The sequence below is a fragment of the Molothrus ater genome, chromosome Z, assembly GCF_012460135.2.
Source record: "Molothrus ater isolate BHLD 08-10-18 breed brown headed cowbird chromosome Z, BPBGC_Mater_1.1, whole genome shotgun sequence".
NCBI classification, from domain to species: Eukaryota; Metazoa; Chordata; class Aves; order Passeriformes; family Icteridae; genus Molothrus; species Molothrus ater.
Genome location: NC_050511.2, coordinates 15,892,417 through 15,904,588, shown reverse-complemented (window position 1 = coordinate 15,904,588; position 12,172 = coordinate 15,892,417).

Here is a 12,172-nt window from a genome sequence, read left to right as displayed (position 1 = left end):
GTTAAAAAAAAAAAGGGTAAATTTTTTAAATCTTGGCTTAGAATAAAGGAAATACAAAATGAGTTTGCTTATTCAGGTCTAAATCCTACTCCAGCCTTTTCTTTTTAGAATAAAATTTTCTATGGAGTATAAATTTCCCTTCCCTGTTGTAATAAAACTTGTTACAGTCCTTGTGAAATAGTTATGGACAATTCCCTGGTGCTAAGCCCTATTCTTCTTGAGAAAGGACTTGCAAACTTGGATATCATGTACATTCCTGAGTGATACCTCTAGCAATATTTGTGGATTTTAATTTATTTTCACCCTACCCATAGGTTTATTGTCTTTCCTGTTACCAGTAGAGTTATATTAAAAGTTTAAAACTATATTAAAATGTTTCTCTTTTTTTCCCAATATCACTTCAACACCCTCATGGCAGTGCATTTCTTGCAGTGCATTTCTTGCAGTGCTCCCTGTTTCAGCATCAGCCATACCATTCCCTTCTCAAGCAGGGAGAGGCAGAGAGAGCTGGCAGGAGGGACCAGGGATGCTCCTTTTTTGCTCTGTCTTCCTCCAGTGCCATGTGCTATCAGATTTGTGGCATATCTCCTCAATCTGTCAGCATCCCCTTAGTGCTACTCAGTCACCCGTGAGGAAATACCTTGTGTGTTGGCAGAGGATGTTCTCTAACAACACCCAGTCGCCCAGTCAAGCAGGCTAAAAGGGGCAGCAGACAGCACCTTCACACCAGTGTATGCTAACTGAGATCTCTGTCGATGTGTCTTGACCTCATATGAAGACACAGAAAAAAGGCCTGGGTGAAGAGCAGAGAAAGGTTACTCTTGCCTTGGCTGCTAAAAATGGCAGCTTCCTTTACTCCACTCAGTCAGAAAGAAACACATTGTATACTTGTGTGGGTGTTCACTTGGGTTTTTCTATATACAGATAGAGATATATATGCATAAATAAAACTACACACACAATTTCCTTTTTGCAGTATGGGAATGTAACCACTAGATGACACCAAGAGATAGTTCCTATAGACCTGATTTTTCATTCTTTATCCATCTGTCTGTTCAAAAGGTGACATTCTTGCTGAGATTGTAATTAAGATTACAAACGTACGCAAATTAAGTCATCTGGCAATTGTTAATAGTTACCTTACTTTAATATTATCAATTACTGTCCTAGAGTGCAAAGAGCTTAGAATTTATGATCATTTGGACAGTGGATCTCAAACATTACGTCTCCTTCCCTGCTGTGCATATCTTTAATTGTCTGCTACAGAAGCATCATTTGTATTTTCACAGCCAAGAGTCTGCTGGGGCTCCTGCAGCAAACTTTCCTGTTGCAGTGGTTTACAATTCATGTCTGACAATCCACAGAAGGTGAAAACTCATCAAGTCTTGCTGCAAGATTATGTATTTATACCAGAGGAGAATTAAGTCTTTTGCCCTACTCTGCTCCCTTTATTATTTCTTTGAAATGAACTAAAACTATGGGGTTTGATAACAAGAACTAAGAAATATTTATCCTTTATTGAAAGAATGTAAAAAATTATAATTTTATATGATTTTTAGAGATGTAGGTTTTGGTCATGAAAAAGAAAGAGCAGGCTAAAATTGTCCTTTTACATTATTTTATTAATAAACAGTTACACTACTAGATAAACAACAACAACAACAACAATTTACAAATATCCAAGGCCAACAGGTCTGGATGGATGTTACATTACACAAAATGGCTGAAATTTGTAAGTGGTGGACAGAAATTTATTCCCATGTGTCTAAGATCATAAAAGCAACATAGTATGAGTCATGTCACCCACAAATACCAATCAGATACAGACCTTGCTTGAAAAAAGACATAATTAGTTTAGCCATGAAAAATATGAAAGTCTTATGGAAACAATGTTTTTCAAAGATTTTTAGCCATTCCTACCTCCCACTCCCCATCTTCAGGTATTAGCATAACTAAGCATTAACTTTTTTATAGAAAGAAATAATTCATAAATATTCACTGGCTTACAACAATTAAAAAAACCTGGAAGGCTGGAGTAGAATAGCTTTTCTTACATGTGTGTGTTAAAAATATACCCATTGTGTTTAATACACTTTAATATTACTGCTTAGAAAAACTTCAGCAATTCTCCACTCTGTCTGTTGTGGCCATCATTGTAGTGATAGTAAAGGGAAGTATTTATGAGGAACTTACTGGTGAACTCTACACAAGTAAGCGAAAATGGGGAATACAACACAAAACTTCTATTGAGCCACATCCCCACTCATTGGGGTTTTTTAACAGTAGTTCATATTTTTAAACATTTTTCTGATGAGGCAATAAATTTAAAAGTCACAGATGAAACCTCTCAATCCCAGCTTGTCTGAGTGGTTCAAAGTGATTGCTGTCATCCCTGCACTGTGACACAGTGAGACCTAGGAGGTGCATGAGCATCCACCTTGTGCTTTGCCCCTACCCCAGAGACAACTGCTTAAATTTCTGAGTGCTGGAGACAAACCCAACCACCTTGTCCAGACCAGGAGTTACTGGGAGGCACCCATTCTCTGTAGGCTCATGGCCCTGCAGAAATCACAGTGCCAACCACACCATGCATGTAAGCACTGGTGTGAGGTGAGAAGCCTGCCAAGGCTGACTCCTGGCAAAGGGAAAATAATGAATCAGTGAGAGTATGAAAGGGAGTCATTGTGTAAAGAAATTATAAAGGTTATAAGGAGGGATCACGTGCCTGTTGCATAGGACAGAAGAAATGAAGTCTTATTGTAACCCAAGGAACTTGGGGATGTGATTTCTGAGAACACACAAAACCCACCATAAGACTTGGTAATACAATTAAGAAAGACTTTGTTGACCAATGACTTTATGGAAATGTGGCTTGCACAATGTCTTAACATTCCTCAGAATAAAGTGATGAATGCCTTTGAAATGTAATTTCTATGTAATTGCTATGGTGATTAGTACAGGGGCTCTGCAACTACTAGTTTGCAAGTACTTGAATAGGAAAAAATGACACTTTCATTTTACCTTTTTATAGGTAAGACAGACTTTACCTGAACTTTGCTTTTTTGAAGGGTTTGGTTCATTTTTTTGTTTCAGAAATCACATGGAAGTACTTCCTGTAAAAAGTCTTGGAGATCATGCTTTTCAAACAAACAGAGTGCATATCATAATTGTTTGATGTTTGATTTTTATTTCACATCTGAAAAACAGATCCCATTTTTATGTGGAACAATGACAATTGTCAGTGAAAGCAGCACATACTCCGTCTGACTCTGTTGTTAAAAATCCAACTTGTTTTGCCCTCAGCAGTTTTACAGGCAGTTCAAATTGCCTCATAAAACTCTAATGGTTTTCCTCATACACAATATGTATTGTGTGACAGGCACAGAAAACACATCTTATCACAGTTTATGCTAGATAAAACATGCATCCAACTGGATCACTGGTCCACCTTCAACAATTTTTAATTGTTAAATAGCTCTGAACAATATACTATCAAGTAATACACATTTTTTAATTTAAGCCTTTTAAAAGTAAAGCAATGGCATATTCATGTGTATTAAAACTTTTATGACTTCTGTTGTATCATAGATGGGAAGGTTTTAACAATCTAAGAAAATATTACAATATTTTTGCAAAGGTCTTATTTTGTTAGAGAAATAAAGGTCTTTATGTTGGGGGAGTTTTACACATAAAGAAAGCTGTAACAGAGTTATTTACTGTGTTCAGGAGGAATGCATAAGCTGTGACATTTTTTAGTACCTTATAATTTATGTAGGAGAAATGCAGGACAGATCTGTCGGACAGATGAGAATTGTCCCAGATTATCTGATTATTTTTCTTTCTAAATATGTTAAGTAATATTATGCTATCAATAATTTAAAGTGTGCAAAATCTGAAAGTTATTTCTCAGAAATCAAAATATCTGCTTAGATGTTTCTTGTAGTGCTGTTTATCATATTTGCCAGATTCTTTTCATCTGCTATCTATGTTTTTCATTTTATAGGACACTGATTTCACACTTCCAATATTTTTGTAGAACTGTGAGGTTTATGCATCTAAATGTTTTTTAAATCTTGAGTCTTTATTAAATCTTTTCAGTTCAGTAGTTGCAACTTTTAAATATATAATCTAAAATACGAAGTCCTGACACAATAATTGGCTCACTGGAGTGAAAAGCATTTTTAGAAGTTTGTATGGGAGCTGCAACATCTAGGGTATGATTAGTAAGATTAAGGGGATTTTAGTTTAGTTTTGTCTTTTAATTCTGTTAAATTGCCTTGGTGTCCTGTGGAAGCATTAAGTCACATCAGCTCCACCCTGCGTGGGGTTGGCTGCTCCTTTTCACTGTCTGAAAAAGAATTACAAATACAAATGTATGGTTGCTCATACAAGATATGTAGCTCCAAATTGGACACATTGTGGTTACCCTTAGACTCAAATGTTTAATCAGAACTGACTTCCAAAAACCATGTGGCATATAATATTTGGCAAAATATTATTAGATATAGTTGTAGTATTAATGATGTTAGACATTATTATTAAGAATTATTATCATTATTATAGCTGTTGATAATCAAAGAATACAAGCAATGCAAGATTCATGGGGACAAATAATACTTTTTTATGAGCTAGCTAATACAGTTTGAAAAGATAAACCAAGACACACAAGCCTTTGACAGATCTGAAATAGAAGCAACAAACTTCAAAGGTGACCTGGGTTTATCTTGACCATATTTTGTATTAGCACCTGCAGACAGGCATAGTGGAGATCCATTGTTCAAAGCCCTGTACAAATAGAAAATAAGAGACAGTTCCTGCTCCACTGAGTTCACAAGCCAAACACTGAGCTAGGGAAAAGCAGGAGGGCCAACAGGAATGCAAAGGTTAAGCTTTAACAGCTCAGTCACAGAACCAGAAAGGAACCTACATCTCCTGGTCTGCAATCTAGGCCCAATTTGCCCAGAACATATTTGAAAGGCCATAGAAACTTATATGTTAGAAGGTCAAGATGGACCCTATGTGTGTCAGTGCCTGGGGCCTGGTTCTGCAAATCATTAGTCTGAGCTGCAAAATTATTACCCTGCAAACTCATGGAAATTCAGTAGTAGAAATCCACTGGTGGAAAGAGAGTAAGCCCCATGGCAAAGAAACAATTGATGGGATGAAGTCCTTTATTTGGAATTTCTATTTTTATTCATTTTATAAACACATATCATAGCTCTGAAAGGGACACTTAGCCACCATTTTTATTTGTTGATTATTAACAGCTAATTTAAGATCAGCAATTTGTGGGGACTTGCTATATCAGAAAGTAGGTTTAAAATAATGTAATGATCTAATTTACTTTCCCCCACATTTTTCTGATAGAAATATTTCTTTATTTTTTTCCCCATTTACAGGTGCAGAATTAAAGAACATGTTCACTCACTATATTATTGGTGCACTTAAGTGAAGTGTTCCAAAGCATATAATTACCGTGTAGGTTTATGGCCCTGAAGTAGATTGGGATAGTGGTGCTGCATATCCATGATTTGAAGGACATACAGTGATGATTATAGAGGCAGTACTCTACATCCATTCCAGCCCTTTTGTGTTTAGCTGGTTGCCATGGCAAATAATTGGATAGAATTTAAGCCACTTTCTTCCAAGCGGGAACTTCATAATTTTACCCTTCACATAATTTTGAACATACTTTTAAAGATTCTTAAAGTTTATGCAGGAATGGAATACAGACTTGGAAGGAAAAAAAATAGATTTCTATACATGGAAGGACAGTTGGTTTGGAGGTTTCTTCATTTCACTTTTTTTTTTTTAATCCTGAGGATTCCATTTTCTTAACTACATGATATTGCAAAATTTGAGCCTCGTGAAAATGAAGAAAGATTTGCACCCAGAGGGATAGGAAATATGAAAGTGAATGATCAAATACAGCTTACTTTAGCAATTGGTATCAAATAAAAAAAAGATAGATAATTTTATGCTCTCAGTTTCCTAAATGTATTTAACTAAATTTTTTTTAAGCTTTGAAAATGTTGATCATGTTGTATTTATGGTTCATAGTAAGCATCTTTCATATCCTTATTTTTCAATTTGGTTCTTTTTCTGAAGACATAGTTAAACTTTTGGAAAGATCTGCTGTGATTCCACATCAGTGCCTCACATATGCCACCCTGACTCAGTTTATTATCCTATAGACTGCACTATCAACTGCAAAACCTCAGTAAGCATTTCACAAGACATTGTAATCATGGCAAAGACAGACCTCCTCTGCTTATAGCAATATTTTACTGTGGGGTTTTCTGGAGATTCATAGAACACAAGCCTGTCTTATCCCATTACATTGGTCCAGAACCTGGCAGGACCATCGCTGCGTTCTTGCCTTTAAAGAAAGCAGTACTCTAAGGGAGCAAGAAAGTGCAACTGTTGCTATAATATATACACATGGGGAAGGCCACGGCTGCATTCACCTCATTTCCCTTGAAAGATAATTTGTACCTACTGTTTTAGAGAAACATCACTCCTAAAGTAATCAACTTGGACATTAAAGAAGGAGGTGACTTTGATCCCTGTGGATAGGGCCATATCTGCCTGTATTTTCTGTGACTAAAATAGGTGGAGAGAGTAACTTTAGAGACCCTCAGAAGGATACTTTTATTTTCATTGGTTAGACAGGAAACCTAAGCCCTTTTCTACTTGTTTATGTGTTTAAACCTTAAACATAACCATTTCCCTTTTACAGATACTGAGTGACCTGGACTGTGACTGTACTTGTGATGTGGGGACCACAGCAGTGTGCCTGATCTTCCTAATTTTTTATCACCTCTCATAATAATAATTCTATTCCTTGTGATCACAAAAATTAAAACATTACTTTCATGCTTTGATTTGCACTTCTACCTTCCAAACTTCCTAACAAACAAGACTGTGGCTTTGCTCCTCCTTTGAAAGAAGTATCCAACACAAGATTCAAAAATTAAATACTGACACTGAGTAAGCCTGGTTATTTTAGAAACTAAATTAATAGAAAGATTGGAGATTTAAAGTTAGTTCTAATCAGCAGTGTTATTTCTTTAATTTGACTTTTTGCAATCTTGATTTAGTGCTGAAAGTAAGAAACTGAGGAAGAGAGGTTTTGTTGTTGATTTGACAACACTGAATAAATACAACAGGATATGAAAAAAAGACGTCTATTTTCCAAATGCATTCACCTGCACTTTTTCAGGGGTTTTTTTGTTTGTTTTGTTTTGAGGTTTTTGTTTGTTGGGGTTTTTTGTTTGTTTATTTGTTTGTGTTTTGTTGGAGTTGTTTTGGAAATGTTTTTCTGGTTTTTTTTTAATCCTTTACTGAAAGATTCAGCATTCAATCATTGATTATTTTAGTAGCATTTTTCTATCTACAAGGTGGCATATTTTCAGAGTAGAACTTAGTAGTAAATGATTTTTTTTTTTTAATTATGACCTGCCTAGAATATAAAATAAGGAGAGCTTCTAGCTGACTTGTGAATTAATCAACTTCGGGGATCTTCTTTGAGTCTCTTTTGTATGGTGATTACAATCCACATTTCTTTTTCTTTTACCTAGCTGCAAGTACCTGGCAACAAATTTGTTATACCTGCATGTTTTTGATAAGGACCCTTGACTGGTATGATATTTGTATATGCAGAAAACCAAAGAGAAAATCTGGAGTATCCTTTGGCCTCTCACTAAAACATTCTTTTTAATGAGTTTTGAATTTGTATGTTGTTGCCTCTCTGAAGATGTATTGCAGCATTGTAGCCTCTTTTCGTTGAGCAGAAGAACTATGGTTAGTCCCTGTAAACAGATACTGTGGCATCTTTAAACACTAATTGAGATAACTTAAAATTCAATTTGTTAACAGCATTCTTAAAATTTTGGTAGAGATTGAAGAATAACATACTTAAGAGGGAAAGCATCTACAGGATGAGATGGAGAAAAGAAAATATAAACACTACCACTAGTAACATACTGAAACCCTGTGTGAACTATAGAACAGAAGGTTTAAGATGGATAGGGCAGCTAGAAATGCTTCATCATATTATAGATCTGTCTCTTCTGAGCAGGTTAGGAAAGGTCCTTTCATTTCTCACCTCTTGCATCAAGTGCTGCCAGACATTAAGAGACAGTGCTAAGGGAGCTCAGTTGTGTCCATGCCACAAAATACTAATCTAAATGTTCCCAGTGTTTTCAGTACCATCATAACACGCAAATGATTGCATTTAGAGTTCATATCAAGGGGAAAACCTGGGAGTCAAGAATAGGAGGCTCACCTGGGCAAATATATGAAAGTACATGGAAAAGAAACAGGAGGAAAAAAATTGATAAGTACCTCAACTCTACACAGTGAACAGCTTCTACATTGAACTAGAAGCTGGATGTACACTTCAAAAGGAATTGCCAAGGCAAGTCACTGAATTTCCCAGCAGCATAAAGCTGTAACTACAGAACATGTTGGTGAGTCTCCTCTAACAAAGTTTAGGAAAATTGACAACATCGTAATATCTTAGGCCTCTGAAATGTTTTATTCCATATGCCCAAGCTCTCTTTTCCCCAACGAGTTCAACAACAGCCAAATAATATCTCTCGTTCTTCTCTATGTCTTCCTGTTTTAAGCCTGGACAGACCTCACCTACGTCTTTTGCTTTTTGTTGTTGTTGAGGAATTGAAGAATCAGTGTGATATTCTAGCCCCTTCATGCCCACAGCTCATCTCAACACCTCTTAGGTTCCGTTTCACAGGGCTGCTACAGTGAAGATTGTGAGGCCCAGAAACATTGACCACTCTATCTATTTAGCAAGTATTACAAAAGCCATTTACTTTCTTTCCCTTACAATTTCTTTAAATTGGAGTGTTTATCTAATTTTTGTAGAGTAACTTAGTCCCCAAAAATCATTAAGTTTTACAAAATCTTTGTTGTCTTCATAATAGATTATATTTGTCCCATAAGATGGGTGTCCTTGTAGAATCACTACTGTCCAATATCATTTTTTCAGGGTAATATTTTTTAGAAAATTAATTCCTAATTTTTTTAAAAACAAAAACTTTATTCACAGTAAAAAAAAAAAAGCTGTAAACCAATATTTTTTCATGTTTACTTGACAAATTAAATCCTATTGTTTAATTGAGCCATCCTTTCATATGTAATTTATTTTATATACCATAATTTGTAAATTTATAGCAAGGGTTTTTTATTTGTTTGGGATTTCATAGAGTTTTCTTATGACCATCAAAATATCTACAGGTTTCAATATGTGTTCAAAATATCTGAGCTACCTCTTAGAGCAAGCCTGGAAATGAATGAATTCTCAGTATTGCCTTAAAGCACTGAAAAAAAACCCTTTTAATCTCACACAATAGTTACAGCTTGCAGCAATACACCTTTATTTCTGTTGGCTTCCTCAATACAGGTGAAACACAATACAAAGCAAAATCAACTCAGTCCATAGTGGAAGTAGTTTATTAAACAATGCATGACTCCCAATGTAAAGCAGTTAAGTTGCATCTACTTGGTTGGCAAATGCACCACAGAACAAAGTGGATCACACCTAGAAGTATTGCATTTTTTTCCTCACCTATGTTAGATGGAGTCTGAGCCAAAAGACAAAGAAAGTGCTGGTCTCTCATTCTGGAAATTTCATCCAAGTTTTACAGTCACAAAATTGCTAATATGAAACATTCTTTGGATAAAAAAAATACATATGCTCAGATTCAATAATTTTCCCTGAGTATAATTCAGATTTCTGAAAGAGCTTTGTCCTATTCCTGCACAGTATTTCATATTCAGGCCAGACAACCTATGGTCTTAGGTGACTAAACCCCAGACTGTCAGCTCATATATCAGGGCTCAGTGTAGATAAGTGGGGAAATTGCTGGAGTGATGGGTCAAAGCCAATGGTGTGAGGTCCAACAAGGCCAAGCTCCAGATCCTACACTTCAGTCACAACAACCCCATGCTGCATCCAAGACTTGGGGCTGGAAAGTTGCTAATCAGAAAAGCACCTCAGAGTGCTTGCTTGTCAACAGCAGCTGAACATGAGCCAGGCTGTGCCCAGGTGGCCAAGAAGGCCAATGGCATCCTGGCCTGGATCAGCAATGCTGTGGCCAGCAGGGCCAGGGCAGGGATTGTCCCCCTGTGCTGGGCCCTGCTGAGGCCACACCTCCAGTGCTGGGTCCAGCTCTGGGCCCTCACTGCAGGAAAGGCACTGAGGGGCTGGAGAGAGTGCAGAGAAGGGCAATGGAGCTGGGGCAGGGTCTGAGGCACAAGTGCTGTGAGGAGCAGCTGAGGGAGCTGGGGGTGTTTATCCTGGAGAAAAGGAGGCTCAGGGGAGACCTTATCACTCTCCACCACTGCCTGAAGGGCAATTGTGGAAAGGTGGGGTTGGTCTCTTCTCCCAGGCAACCAGTGACAGGATGACTTGACAAGGCCTCAAGCTACACTGGGGGTGGGGCTGAGTTTGGACATAAGGAGAAATTTCATCATGGTAATTGGTGTTAAATGTTTGAATGGACTGTCCAGGAGAGTGCAGTCACTGTCCTTGGAGATGTCCAACAAATGACTGGCAGTTAGTGCTAGGGTTCAGTTGATGAGGTGGTGATTAGTCAGTGGTTGGAGTGGATGATCTTGAGGGTCTTTTCCAGCCTAAATGATTCAGTGATTCTGTGAATTGATGTGCATGGCTTGGGTTCTATAGAAAAAACCTGAGCACCTTAACTGAAATTACTATCTTTGTTGAAACACAAAATGAAAATGTTTGTGCGGCTTGTAAATGTAAATTCATCTTCATGTTGATCCAAGGAGTAAGTTTTGCTACAGAAATGCCATGTTTCTATGGCTTCAGATTTTTTTTCCCACAATTCTGTGTAGGTCGAAGACACTAATATTTAAGACAGACATTTTCATTAGTTTCCAAGAGATGCTTTCAGAGTCAGTCTCAGGAATATAATCTTTTAAGCCTCCTCCTGGGGTAGTGTAACTTCTCCATCATTCCTTATTTCAGCCTTTGGTCACAAACAATCTATAGCAGATTTGTGCTCTGCTGCCTGCAATTGAAAGCTAGACAAAGGTTCCCTTCAAGGGATTACATTGGGTTTGAGCTAGTTATGGTTTTGGTTTTTTTCCTAGCATGAAATAAATAGAGAGAATAAATTTTAATTAAAAATTCATCTTTTGTAAGTACTAAAGCACACTTAAGTTACTCTGTAACATTCTAGAAGACAGGCACATAAAAAAAAGACACTTACAAAACAGGTTTGTATTAAACAGCATTATCCCAGCATGTATGACCTATTTGTAGTCCTAAAGATGCATGAACAAAGTTTTTTGACCATTCCTCTTTTCTTATAAAAATGCCATAAGTCTGTAGGAAGAGTGGGCATCCTTGCTGTTCCAGAGGAGAGCAACACCCCATCTACCCATACCTATCACTGCACTAGAGGGGGGCCATGAGGGGCAATACAGGGCAAGGTCACACTGTATTTGATTATCGTCACCTTCACAGAAATTCAGACTGCAGACTGCTTCAAGCACAGCCTGGCACCTGCAGAGGGGAAGAACTGGAGCTGGATATGCATCCTCGGGTAAGTTGTCTGTTACATTGTGCTCAGGCAAGAAGAAGTACAGATGTGTCTCACTGTGGGTTCTTATCTCTATTTTCTTTCTTTTGAATGATAAAAATTATAAAAAATGTCAGGAATTCTAGCTGCCATCAGACATTCCTTCTAATACAGGCTTCATTTAATTACATCATATACTCTTGCCAGGGAAGAGTGTGACAAAGATGCATCCAATTTTGAAGCAATCTTTGGGGCAAAACTCTCTGCCCTGCCTGTCGGAGCTGGAAAATACCACATATTGTATTCTTGTTTCTATCTCACTGCAAATCTATATTCTCTGTGCCTGAACAGATTAGCAGGCCAAGAAGCAATGTCATAATCAACAGGCAACAAACATATGTTCACATTCATAGAATGTCAAGTTGAAGAGGACCTCAAGGATCTTCTGGCCAAACATTCCTTTTCCAACAGCATCCTGTTCAGATGAATCTTTAAAGTGTCCAGCACTCAGGAATCCACCACTCCTCTGGGGAGATTGTTCTTATTGTGAGAAATTTTCCTTGTGTCTTGCCAGAATCTCCACTTCTGGATATTTGTACTCT